This window comes from Cryptotermes secundus, unplaced genomic scaffold (genome assembly GCF_002891405.2).
Source record: "Cryptotermes secundus unplaced genomic scaffold, Csec_1.0 scaffold384, whole genome shotgun sequence".
In the NCBI taxonomy this organism is placed as follows: domain Eukaryota; kingdom Metazoa; phylum Arthropoda; class Insecta; order Blattodea; family Kalotermitidae; genus Cryptotermes; species Cryptotermes secundus.
In genome coordinates this window covers 492411-505396 of record NW_019731268.1, presented here as the reverse complement: position 1 = coordinate 505396, position 12986 = coordinate 492411, and the positions used below count along the sequence as shown (strand labels likewise).

At 36.8% G+C, this 12986-nt stretch overlaps 1 protein-coding gene across 8 annotated transcripts in view; it reads left to right on the top strand.

Moving 5' to 3' along the window:
* The window catches only part of LOC111866791 (serine/threonine-protein kinase mig-15), a 154006-nt gene that overhangs the window by 114961 nt on the left and 26059 nt on the right, over positions 1 to 12986 (top strand). The gene's annotated exons all lie outside the window — the stretch shown is intronic.

Below are 12986 nucleotides of genomic sequence, written 5' to 3'. Positions count from 1 at the left end.
TTCTTGCTTTTAGTGATAAATGTTAGCATCTTTCTTGATGATGACTAATAAATTATTTAATTTATAATAATGGGAAAGCAGTATTTATGCGTAATTTTTTAATCTTAGACACAAGAAATGCTGAGTATATTCTCTTTTACTGCATTCTGGCATGAAGTACAAGAAATCTTGGCTCTTGAAGAGGTTTGAATCCTAGTCAGGGCACAGAATCATGACCCATCAATGCACTGTACAAGGCCTGTACCAAAGAGCAAAGAATTAAAACTTTAAACTGGAAGAAATAAGTACATAAATTGATTTAGTTGGTTTGTTGTGAAATTAAGATATTCAGTTGGATTCATAGATGAAAAAGGGCAGGTATTTATTTATGGAACAAATACGAGTATAGTTTTGTAATCAGTGTGTACATGCATTTTTATCACTTTTATAAACAAATTTAACAAGAAAGGAGATGACCATTCCACACAGTCCAGGCTGTTAGGTGATGGCCACTAACTTGTTGGCCCAGGTTCAGTTCTGTTACCATATGTGGTTTATGATGAACAGAGTGGTGCTGGGAAGAATACTTACGTTCTCTTTTGTCAGTCATCATAGTCATCTATCAGCACCCTAGAGTTGTGTGGTAGTCACACACACCACTGTGTCACAGCCCTAGTTTAGGCTTCATCTCTGACCTGCACTCCCAGTAAAGTAGTTTAGTTCAGTGTTTAAGAGAATAATATGTGTAAAAGGGAATATGAAGTGGACTTGAACATTTAAGTTTGTGCTGTGTACATGTATATTTAAAAGTGTTAAATTTACATGCACTTTTTGTTTGAATATTCAATTTTTTGTTTTGTTTCTTTTTGCTTGCATGATTCATTGCAAGATGTCATGCTTTATTGCATGACAGCTTCAGTGCCGGTTTTACCTGTTTGTGTTCTTCAGAAGTGCATTTTATACTCTTAAAAGTATTGCTTGGACAAATCTCCACAGCACTGATTTTGAAATGCTCTTGCAGCACTTTTCAAGATGTGGCAATGTTATTGGCACTGAAATGTGCAGTTTTTATTTCTTGAGCATTTTAATGTATGCAAGTAGCCTGTGACAGGCCTGCACAATTTTTGGGTGTCAGGTCACCATGGCAACTAAATTTCTTGCCTTTTACATTACTCTTAGTGCATAATCTATTTAAAGTAACAAGGAAAATAATTTTCCCCCTATTTTATGCATTTTACGTCTTTACCTTCTTCCCTTCTTTTTCTCTTATTGCTTTCCCATCCCCCCCTCTTTTTTATTCATCCTATAGTCATTCTTTTCCCCATTTTTCCATTTGTCTGTCCCCTTCATAACTTTATCTCATTTCTTCTGTATTTCTTTCCCATCCCTTTTATTTGTTTGCCCTGTCATCATTTCCTTCACCTTCCTTCCTCCCTCTCCAGCATGTTAAAACATTTACCTCAACTTCATTCTTGTGTTCTTTTTTGCCTTTCCTGCCTTTATCTCATTCCTCTTAATTATATAATAATAATTAACACTGTCCAGTATGATTCAATTTGTAGATATTTATTGCCTTTACATGTTTCAGTCAGCTGACGATCTTCAGAAGGCGTGAGATTAACATGTTCAAAAGCTGCTATTACAAATTTCATAATACAGTGGAACCTCGCTTAAGGAGCATAATTCGTTCCAGAATCTTACTCGTAATGCGAAACACTCGTTAACCGAAACAGTTTTTCCCGTATAAAGTAATGTAAAATATGATATTGCGTTCCATGCTGAAAAAAATACTCAAAAAAATTTATGTATAACGTTTATTCAAAGAAAATTATATATACATTGTTAAGGAGGGTGAATCATCTTCATCTTTTCTTCTATGTGGAATGAACCAACCTGGAATGCTAATTCGATTTGCAGAAAAAAAATCGAAATAATTAGTTTATTATTTATGATACATATCTAATTCTTTTTTACTAGAAAGCTGTCTAGAGACATTTGATTTTGTCGACGCTTCAAAATTTGGTGAAAATGCGCACAGCATTATCATTAAATAAATTTGTAGCACGCATTGTCACTACCTTATTAGGGTGATGCTTCTCAATGTACAATGCAACAGTTTCCCATGCTTTCAGCATTTCTCTTATTGCGCCAGAAGATTGTTGCTTTGCTGTTACCTCCTCCTCTGACAAACTCTCCTCCACAACTTCTTGCTGTGAAACACAATGCAACTCCAAATTGTGCAGATCATTGATGTAGACCGATTGTATGTGCATGCTAGATCAGCCATGCTCACACCTCGTTCTCACTTTTCAATGATTTTACGTTTCTTTTCTACTGATATTTTTATTCTCTTACGGCTGTCTTTTTGCGGCTTTTTCTTCAGGGACATTTTTGCAAGGGTTATTGAATTTTGCACAAAAAAAGAATCACAAATAATATGTCTGAGCACAGGTTTGGAAAAATGTGTGATCACAAGCGACACTAAGAGCTAGCGGAACGAGTGCTAAACACAGACTGATGTAGCAAGCGCACAATCCGGGACTTCCCCTCTCGTCACTCGTTGTGAAACGAATGTGAAACATCGCTGTTAAGCAAGTCATTTTTTTGCAATTTGTTTTGCTCGTTACGCGAATTACTCGTTATGAGAGGTGCTCGTTAAGTGAGGTTCCACTGTAGTAGTTTCTGAACATGTTGATCTTATATCTTCTGAAGATGGTCAGCTGACCTTTCATGTAAAGGCAATAGATATCTATACATATAATCACACTGAATGGTGTTAACAGTTATTCTATAATTTATAGTCTCCAGTGTCAACTAGTGATGAGAGATTGAAATATGTCCACGGAAACACAATACAAACTTTGTCGATAAATAATATATCAACATTTGTTCATGGAAGCACAGCCACCATGTCAATAATATATCGACATTTGACTGGAAAGGGTTAAGGCCCCTTCTTTTCCCATCTTTTTAACTTTGCTTCATATTGTCACTTCTCTGCCCATGTCCTAGCAGTGACAGAAGTTCCTGTATCCTAACAGATGTGTTGGGGTTCCTTTTTAGTGTGAATGGACCTGGCAGCTATTCATAGGCTTAGATGTCTCAGTTCAAGTTTGCCCTTTCTTAATTAAAGTAATCAGATTTTTTACCTGAAGTTTGTTTTTTATTCTGGCTGCTAGATTTGTATAAATTTGTGCAGGCCTGGCCCATATCACAAGTAAATTCAAGAATGCTAAAGTTGTACATTATGATTTATTGCATTTCTCTTTCAGTACTTCAGTGTGTTTGCTCCCTTTTTAGCATGCTATTTCATTGCATAATTTTATTTGAATAATGCTGATTTGAAAAATTGTTCAGAAAATCTCCTCAACACATTAATGATTATGCTAAAATACGGTAGATCCGTAATTATTATCTTACTGAATATGAAAGTCTTTGCCATATAGGGTACCTTCTCAAATGAGCATGAAATTATTGTTTCCCCTTCATTAGTACCATTCATTGCATTTGTGTCACATACAAATATCCAAATAAACACTTAAATTGTTACTTTTAGAAATGGCTAGAGTTGATGTCATTGACTACAAACATTTTATGCAGAGTGCTGTCTTCTGGGATATAATGCCATGTAGTCCATTGAAAGTTAGCTGAAATTACAGAGGAACATATCGCTTCCGCCTTCAGGGTCCAATAATCTGAACAAGATACCAACATGAAAGCAGGTGGCTTTGGCTTGCCACTTGCTTTCATGCTGGTATCTTGCTCACCATATTCAGTCCTGAAGCTGGAGGTGGTATGTCCTTCAAAATGTTGGTTGACTTTCAACAGACTACATAGCACTGTATTCCAGAAGTTAGTACTCGTCATAACCCTTTCTGTGAGAACCTCAAATCCTACATTTGATGGAAAGCCAATCCCAAGCCATAGTCACTGTACACGCAGTTATATCTTCCAATGACAAACAGTATGCTTCTACACCTGACTCCAAAATTTGTATGAAGATGCTGTTGGGCAGGCCAAGGCTTGGTTTTACATAGCATGATAACTGTGAGGATTCATTTTTATGAGTATATTTGTTTTATTATACAGACATTGCATTGATCAGATTTTGATAGATGGGTGGTGACATTCTTGATGTCTGATCTTTAAGAGCTGACTATAATACCAATCACTATGTGGTAACTTTCCAAATTTAAGGGAAGAATGTCAGTAAGGAAGCAAACAATGCAGACGTCTGATATGGAGATAATTCAATTTTGAGAAATTAAGTGGGGTGGAAGATAAAGAACAGTGAAAATCTCAAACAGGTTTGCAGCTTTGGAAAACTAAATTCAAAACTGTTGAAACATGAACACAAAATAGTACACTTGGCAGAACTGGATAGGAATAGAAAACTGTTGATACTTGTGCTTGGAAAGGGATTACTGTAATTCATAAATAAAAAAGGTCAGGTGCATGTATTTATCATGTTACATTAAGATTTTTCACTCTTTTCTTCTTGAAAAGGCCCAGAAACAACATGATTTGAAACTTTTGCTTTCAGTATTATCAGAGACTAGTATCTTTTAAATTAATGATTTCCCACTGGTCTTTGTTGGATTACATTGTGCACTTTGTAAAAAATGTTTTGGATTCAGCTGTATAGGTTGTAATACTTTAGTTGTTGCATGTTAATAATTACACAGCAAAGAAAGACACTTTGTGGGCTTTACAGATTCACCTATAATTAAATTGTTCATGTAAATGAAATGTGTTGAGCAGAATTTCTGAGAATGAGGAATTGGCAATCCATTCATATTCTTCATATATACAGGGTGTCCCAGGAGGAATGGACCAAACTTCGGGAGGGTGTTCCTTATGTTAAAGTATGCCGATATAACCCAAAACACCTATGTCCAAAGTTGAACGGTTACGGAGATAATGGCCAGAGAAGTGTCAAACTTTGACCGGCGTTGCACACTTGTTGGTTACAAATTACATATTAAAACTGGCAGGAATATGTGGATTCTGTAATGTTAATAATGTACGTAACATCAAACTAACTTGTGAGTGACGTGAAGCCATAAAATTGAAGTAGAAAATACTCACTCGCCATGTCATAATTGTCCTTAGGGTTTCCAAGCACTATACATGACACATGACTGGCAAGTGCTGACGTAACGTGGCTGACTGCGCTATAAGCAGACCACATAACTGTATTAAATGTACATTCACGGATAATCTCTTTTGGAATTTCGTTTCCATTATCTCATGTGGATTATTATGGGACCATGTATGCACATTTCATAAATTATTTACACCGTCCAGTTTAAAAGACGCCTCATCACTGAATAAAACGACGCTTAACAGTTCGGGATGAGCTGTTATCCAGTGGCACAGATCCATATGCTGTGCATGGTCGCCTGGTTCCAGATGTTGTACCCTTTGGTCATGGTAAGGATACAACTCTTCATCATGTAAAGTTCGCCACACCTGCATACATGATACGCCGATGCGAGAGGCCATTCTACAAGTGGACAGACGCGGACTTCTCTGAACCATCTCAAGAATGTTCTCTCGTGTGTTTATCATTCGTACATCCTCCCTTTCAGAGTGCACAGAAACACTCAGAAGAGAACCAGTATCCTGCAATGTCTGGCGAATTTGCATAAATACACTTAGAGATGAAATCCTTCAATTGGGAGAACGCCTTTGGTATGCTTCAACAGCAGTACGTGCATTGCCACCACAAAATCCACACACAAAATGCACATCACAATATTTCACGTGTGAAAACACAAGAGGCATTTCAGCAACTTATCACAACTAATCACGACCCCACCGAAACGTACTCTGTAGGTAGCACATGAGCTTACGGCTAGTGTGAATCACGACACTCAAGGACAAACAGATAAGACATGCCAGCTGACAGGTATAGTGCGTGGACCCGCCAGAGGACCACACTTTTCTCGGGCCATTATCTCCGTAACTGTTCAACTTTGGACATAGGTGTTTTGGGTTATATCGGCATACTTTAACATAAGGAACACCCTTCTGAAGTTTGGTCCATTCCTCCTGGGACACCCTATATGTGGACAATCTAGTGTCTCTTTGGTTTTATGACAAATACAATTTAGGTAATATATATTTATGTGTGAATGGAATGCTGGTTTAAGTTTGGGCAGGCATGTTCAAATTTACCAGTTCTTATGGCCTTGGAAGCTTATATATTAGCTTGAGGCTGTTGTACTTAAATCATTACATCATACGAAGTCAACATTATAGAGGTTATGATTCATCTTGGTAGTAATGGAAAATCTGCAGAAAAATTGCTTCATGACATTGTAATTAATATTTCATCAACAAATTAATAACTTTCTTTTTCAAAATGTACTAAGTCGTTAGTGAACTGCATCATATTATATGGAAGTTGGGCCGTTATGCTTCACAGTTGTTTTTAGGAAGTTAATTACTAGATTGCTCAGGTTTATTTCCCTGTAAATGTCTACTGCACCAAAGATGAACTGAAGTTTAAGATTCATATGTTGAATTTAAGTGCAGTATACTCTCGATGATCCATACACAGATTTCCTGGTTTTCAGCTTATCTGTGTTCTGTTTTGGGGTGCATTTGCAACCCTGTGGAGCATTTCTTAAGTTCACACAGTCCATCCGTCCACCTGTCTGTATTCATGAGGCAACTCAGCCACTGAAAGAATTCTTTGAAGTATAGTAGTGGAGAGTTTTATGAAAAATTGTAGAGTGAGTTGAGTTATAATTTAGAATAAACAGTTTTAAAAACCACTTTACATGAAGATTTATTTGTTTTTCTGCGTGTATCTCAATCAAAGCTTGCTAAACATATATCAGAGCAAAAACTGTTTTAAACAAAAGTTATTGAGAAAACTTAGGCATATTTTATACTTTCATCACAAGTCTTTTGGTTTTCAAGATAGTTGAACAAATCTAACAGAATGCTTAAATTTCCAAATGTCTATATTCAGCAGGCCCCGTGGTCTCCCAGTCATATCCAGAGCTTGGATTATCCATGTTTTTCAGTTATATGTTTCTTACCATTCATTAGGATAGACAGTTGGGTGTATCCTGTACATTGACAGTTCTTTATACTTCAGAGGTGGGTTTCATATTTCCCATCACCTGCTAGCATTGTAATAAAATGGATATTCAGAAAGTAACCTCCAGTGAGCTGTTAACAAAACAAGCAATGAGGAAAAAAAAATTGTTGTATACAAAAAGAATGTACATACTTAAGCTACTTCTCAACATAGTCATCACTAAAATGTAGGCACTTGTTGTATCAGGGAACAAGTGTCTGTATGCCAGTGTTATAGAAGTCTGCCACCTGTGAGCTCAGCTATATTTTGAAACCTTTCATCGACTCCTCATTATTGTTGAAGTGTTGTGATCTTAACTGGTTCTTCAAGTAGATAGACAGGTGGTAGTTGCTTGGAGCAAGATCAGGGTTGTAAGGATGATGGTCAAAGAACTCCCAGCTGAAATACTCCAGAAGTGCTCAAGTGTGGGCAGCTGTATGCAGATGTGCATTTTCATGGAGGAACAGTACACCAGATGTCAGCATTCCACGCCTTTTGTTCTAAATGGCCCTATGCTTTTTTTTTCAGAACAAACATGTTTGAGCTCACAGGTGGCAGACTTCTTTGACACAGGCAAACAAAAAATTATTCCCCAGTGCCGCAAGTGCCTCAGTTCTTTCGGTGACTATGTTAAGAAGTAGCTTAAGTATGTGTATATTTTTTGCATAAAATAATTTTTTTCTTCTTGCTTGTTTTGTTAACAGGACACCTTAGTTTACTTTCTGAATAACTCCTTTTTATTATTAGTATGCTGCCTGCATACCACATGTGGTTAAAATTAGAGAAAGGATTAGTATAACCAAGAGAACATTATTAAAAGCTTACTTTCATATTATATTTCAGAAGTATTAAAGATTTACAACTCAAATTTCTTATATGTGTCTGTAAGTTGTCATTTTGAATGTGGTGTAATGAAGTATGTGACTGTGCTAACTGGTAATGTTACAGTGATTTTGGTGTGTATTTCATAGTTTCATACTGTATCAGATCACTGTTTCGCTATTCCAGTTATAGATTATATGATAATGCAATTATTATAACATTATTCCATTACTCACATAAGTAATTTTTCATATCTCTATAATTGGACTTCAAATGATGTATGCAGTTTATCATATGTTTGTTGTATGTTAAAAAATATTATTGCAGCATTTGTTTCCCATGTTCCCCACCTGAGAATTATATAGTATAATTTATAAATGACTTAACTGCACTATATTTTGTTTGCAAACACTAATAAAGTTTAATTGTCTCTTCTTTGGTGCAAAAACCCACTAACGGGCGGGGGGAAATGGAACCAAGAGCATACTAATTAATATGTAAGTATGCACATCTTACCTCTTAACTAATTCATAATCGTAAAGTTATTTAATGTAACATTCTTCACCACAGTAATCTGTTTTTCATGAATTTCATAACGAAATGTGTGCTTTAACTTCAAGCTCTAACCACTATGCTATAAGAGGTCTTGATATATGTGTATATATGCTTTACTAATTCTCTTACCACAATTACATGTGTCTTGCCATGCTGATGTGCAGATATTTTGGATGGGATGTGATGGGTGGTATTCGTTAAAGAGTTTTTATCTGTTAATATATTGACAATGTGAAAGCAGTTTCCTGCATTTGTGGCTCCTGTACCAGTCTGCAGGATTTTGGGGCTCTGCCAAATTTAATTTATTTCTTGGTAGATGTCAGTGTCTAATGGAGGTATTGATATCAGGAATTTAACAGGAACAGGACGTTTTAAAAGAGATAGCAGTCCCTTGTCTTACATGAGCATCATTGTGCCTGAAGGAGTAGGTTTCCACAGATATGAGTGTTCCACAAGATGACGCTCTCTCGGACACTTCTAAACTTTCTACAAGATGATGATTGAAAATTTGAACAGATCGACAAATTGTCTGACTGAATTAAAATTGAAGATGGTCAGCAATTTTTTCTTAAAATTCCCTATGACAAATTCTTCATCAAAATCTATTCACGCTAAATGGAGGTTGTGAGAAATTGCATGAAGAAGCTGTCCATCATCTTACTGTAAATATTATAAAAAATAATTTTTTCACTGCATAATGAAATACACTGTTTTAATACCAATAAATGCAATCAAATAACCAGTAAGGTCAAACGTGACATCGTACTATGAACATGCATTGTTTTTACACTTTTTTTTTTTTTTTTGTGTTTCATTTTATCAGCAGTGGATGGCAAAGTCGAGCAGTGTGCCTGCATCAAGTTTTGCGCAAAGCTCGGTAAATCCGCTATCCAAACACTTGAAATGCTTTGTTAGGCTTTTGGAGAAATTCTTTAACCCAGACAGTGGTTTTTGAATGGCATTCACTAATCAAGGCCGATTGTGTGTCAGTTGAAGATGACAAACGTTCAGGCTGAACAAACACCAGCAAAACGGCAGAAAGTGTTGAAAAATTCAAGAACTCATCAATGAAGACTGTTGCCAAACAATCCTTGAGCTCACAGACACAGTTGGGATCAGTTATGGAGTTTGCAAGGCGATCATAATAGAAAATTTGAACATGCGCCGCTTTGCTCCTTCATCACAACAACCCACCCACCTATATGTCCCTGAAAACCACAGAGTTTGTGACTAACAACAACATGGTTATCATTCCCCATCCTCCCTACTTGCCAGACTTAGCCCCCTGTGATTTTGCTTTGTTTCCCAAACTGAAAATGAAACTGAGGGCACAACATTTTGAAACATTGTCTGACATCCAAACGGAATCGTAAGCAGTACTTGACATCATTAAGGAAAATGACTTCCACGGTGCTTTTGAAGTGTGAGAAAAAGATATCTCGATATACATTCCCAAGGAGACTATTTTGAAGGAGATGGTAGTCAAAAGTGAGTAAGTTAAGCCAGCATTACACTGGTCCATTTGCCTCCATATATTATACCTGTTGGATTGTTCTGTGGGAACTGCCCACATTCGAGCAAGTGTGACAACGCAAGCGTCATTGCTTAGCAACTGTTTTTTACTCGTTGTTGCTAAGCAATGACGCTTGCGTTGTTTAAGAAAATGACACTTTACCTCCTTTCATAAAGTTATCTGTTTTTGTTGAGGAGAATATTTGGACTGAAGAGAGATGAGCGACATGAGGTTGGAGTAAACGGTATAATGAGGAGCTTCATAACTTGTACTCTTCTCCAAGTATAATTATAAAGCTCAAATCAAGGAGGATGAGGTGGGCAGAAGATGTAGCATGAATGGGGGAGAAGAGGAATGCCTGTAGGATATTGGTATGAAAGCCAGATGGAAAGAAACCACTGGGAAAGACCAAGGCATAGGTGGATAGACAATATTAGAATGGATCTTAGAGAGATAGGATGGGATGGTATGGATTGGATTGATCTGGCTCAGGACAGGGACCAGTGGAGGGCTCTTGTGGGCACAGTAATAAACTTTCGGGTTCCATAAAATGCTGGGGAGCTCTTAAATGGCTGCACAATTTGCGGCTTCTCAAGCAGTGCTCACCTCCATGAGTGAGTGAGTGAGTGAGTGAGTATAAGATGTACTCTTACTATTTTTTTGAAGGAAAAATCTTTACCAGTAGAGGCACATAGTATAGTGTCATAAGATGTAATGAGAAGACATGTAACTTTGAAAGTTATTTGATATGCCGTGGCCATTAGCACAATGAGGTTAGGCAAGGTGCACTGTTCTTCTATCTTGAATACTCAAGGTCAGTGTTCCACAACCTTTTTCACGCACAGGACACCCTAATTTGTCATCACAGAAATTCTCCTTAAGAAAGAAGGGTATGAAACTAACTATACATGTCAATAAATATACATGTATATCTTACATATACAGGAATTTGAAAACAAGATGCCCTGAATAAAACTTTCTGTGATATGTCTGTGTGCATGCACATGTGTGTATTAAAAATTCTAATATGCAGATATATGACTGAATACAGTTTTAGTAAAATATAAATGCACTGCACCAAACAACAAAATCTGATATTGCCTGGTAATGTATTTCAACTGTAAATTAAAAGAAGTGTATTTTATATTTAGCCTGCATTCACATTATTTTGGTATTAAGCCAGATATTCAGTACTTGTTTCTTTGCCTACCCCCTTCACTTTCTCAACTAACATCACCATTTGCTTCTGCCCCTTCTGTTGGCTCCCTCTGTCCACTTGGTGTTGGAAAATATGACTTCGGCAAGCTCAGGAAATGGGCTGTCTCTTATATAGAACAATATTTTGGAATTATGATTTTCTCATGGTGATAATGAAAACATTATGACTTCCCATCATACATCTCTTAATGTTATTGCATTATAGTACATTTATGACAAACCCATTCTGTTTGAAGTGCCTGTGGTCGCCAACAAGGACCCAGCATTGTTTACTGACAGTAGGAGGCCTCACATGAGGATCTACAAGTCTTTACAACAAAAGTGACATGTGTTCTGTTGTCAGATTAGTCAGTGAAACTTTCCATAGCCATGTGCTGCTAGTTTGCTGTCGAGTAAGTGTATGTCCTTGCAAACAGAACTTGAAGGGTAGCAAAATATCACTCTGCTAGCAGACTATTTCATTGCCTTATGAATCTGACTTCACATTCACCTGTACAATTCAGTTTTATTATTTTTACAGTCCCATATGTGGCACCTCCCCATTTTCACTCTTACTAATGTAAATTATTAATGTGGTTAGGCTATGAATCTGTGGTAGGTCTTGTCTGTCTGAAGTGTTGTTCAAGCCAGTCACTCACTCATGGAGCTGAGCCTTTCTTGAGAAGCTGCCTATTGTGTAGCTATTCAAGAACTTCCCAGAATTTTATGGAACCTAAAGGTTCATTACTGTCCCCACTAAAGCCCTCCACTGGTCCCTATCCTGAGCCAGACTGATCCAGTCCACACCATCCCATCCTGTCTCTCTAAGATCCATTTTTTATATTGTCCACCAACCTATGTCTTGGTCTTCCTGGTTGTCTCTTTCCTTCTGGCTCTCCCACCAGTATCATGCGTATGTGTATTAGTAACAGTAGAAGGCTAGACATGTAGAATTACTACAGAAGAGTAGAAGGCACAGTTGGATCAGAAGGACAACTATGATTTAATGTATTGCCTTCTTTATAAGTATAATATGTAATTATACTATTTCTTATAAAAACAGTAGCACATGGTACCAAGTAGTGGCCAGCAGTTTAAGGCATGAACTGTCTTTGCTTGCTTGAATGCTGGGATTATGGGTTCAAATCACACTTGTGGCATGGATATCTGTGTGTGTGTGTGTGTCCTGTGTTTGTGTTGTCCCGTGTTTAGGTAGTGGCCTTGCAATGGGCTGATCACTCATCCAAGGAGTCCCACTGTCTGTGTAAAAGAGATTACAAAATTGAAGAAGAGGCCAGGGCCCAACAAAGGGCTGTAGATCCATTGATGAATGAATGGATGAAATGAATAATACCTTATAGTGACACACTCATTGTAGAACACTGCTGCAGTGTGATCGGTAAAAATAGTCGTAAACAGCTTAAACACGAGTTTGTAATCACATTTTCTGTTCCTCCTCCAGCAAAATCCTGAAATTGGGTAGGTGAAAAGATAAAGACTTTTTTTTTGGATATGAAGTTAATTATGTGACATGTAACTGTGGTAAGGAACTAGCAATAATAATAATAAAAATGGAATCAGCATTAATCATATCAGAAAGTAGTTATTTTAATTCAAAATTGACCGTAGTTCTTATACAGAACATTTGTGTGTGAGTTTAATGAAATTGTTAAAGTACATTATTTGTAAGTTTTGTTAATGTTTTTCACAAAAGTAAAGCGAGTTTCATTAATATATTGATAAGTAAATGTGCATATCATTCTTTTGCACATTTGTTATGCCTTTTGTTTTTAAATGGCATTGGTTTCAGCTTTTTATTGTCACTTT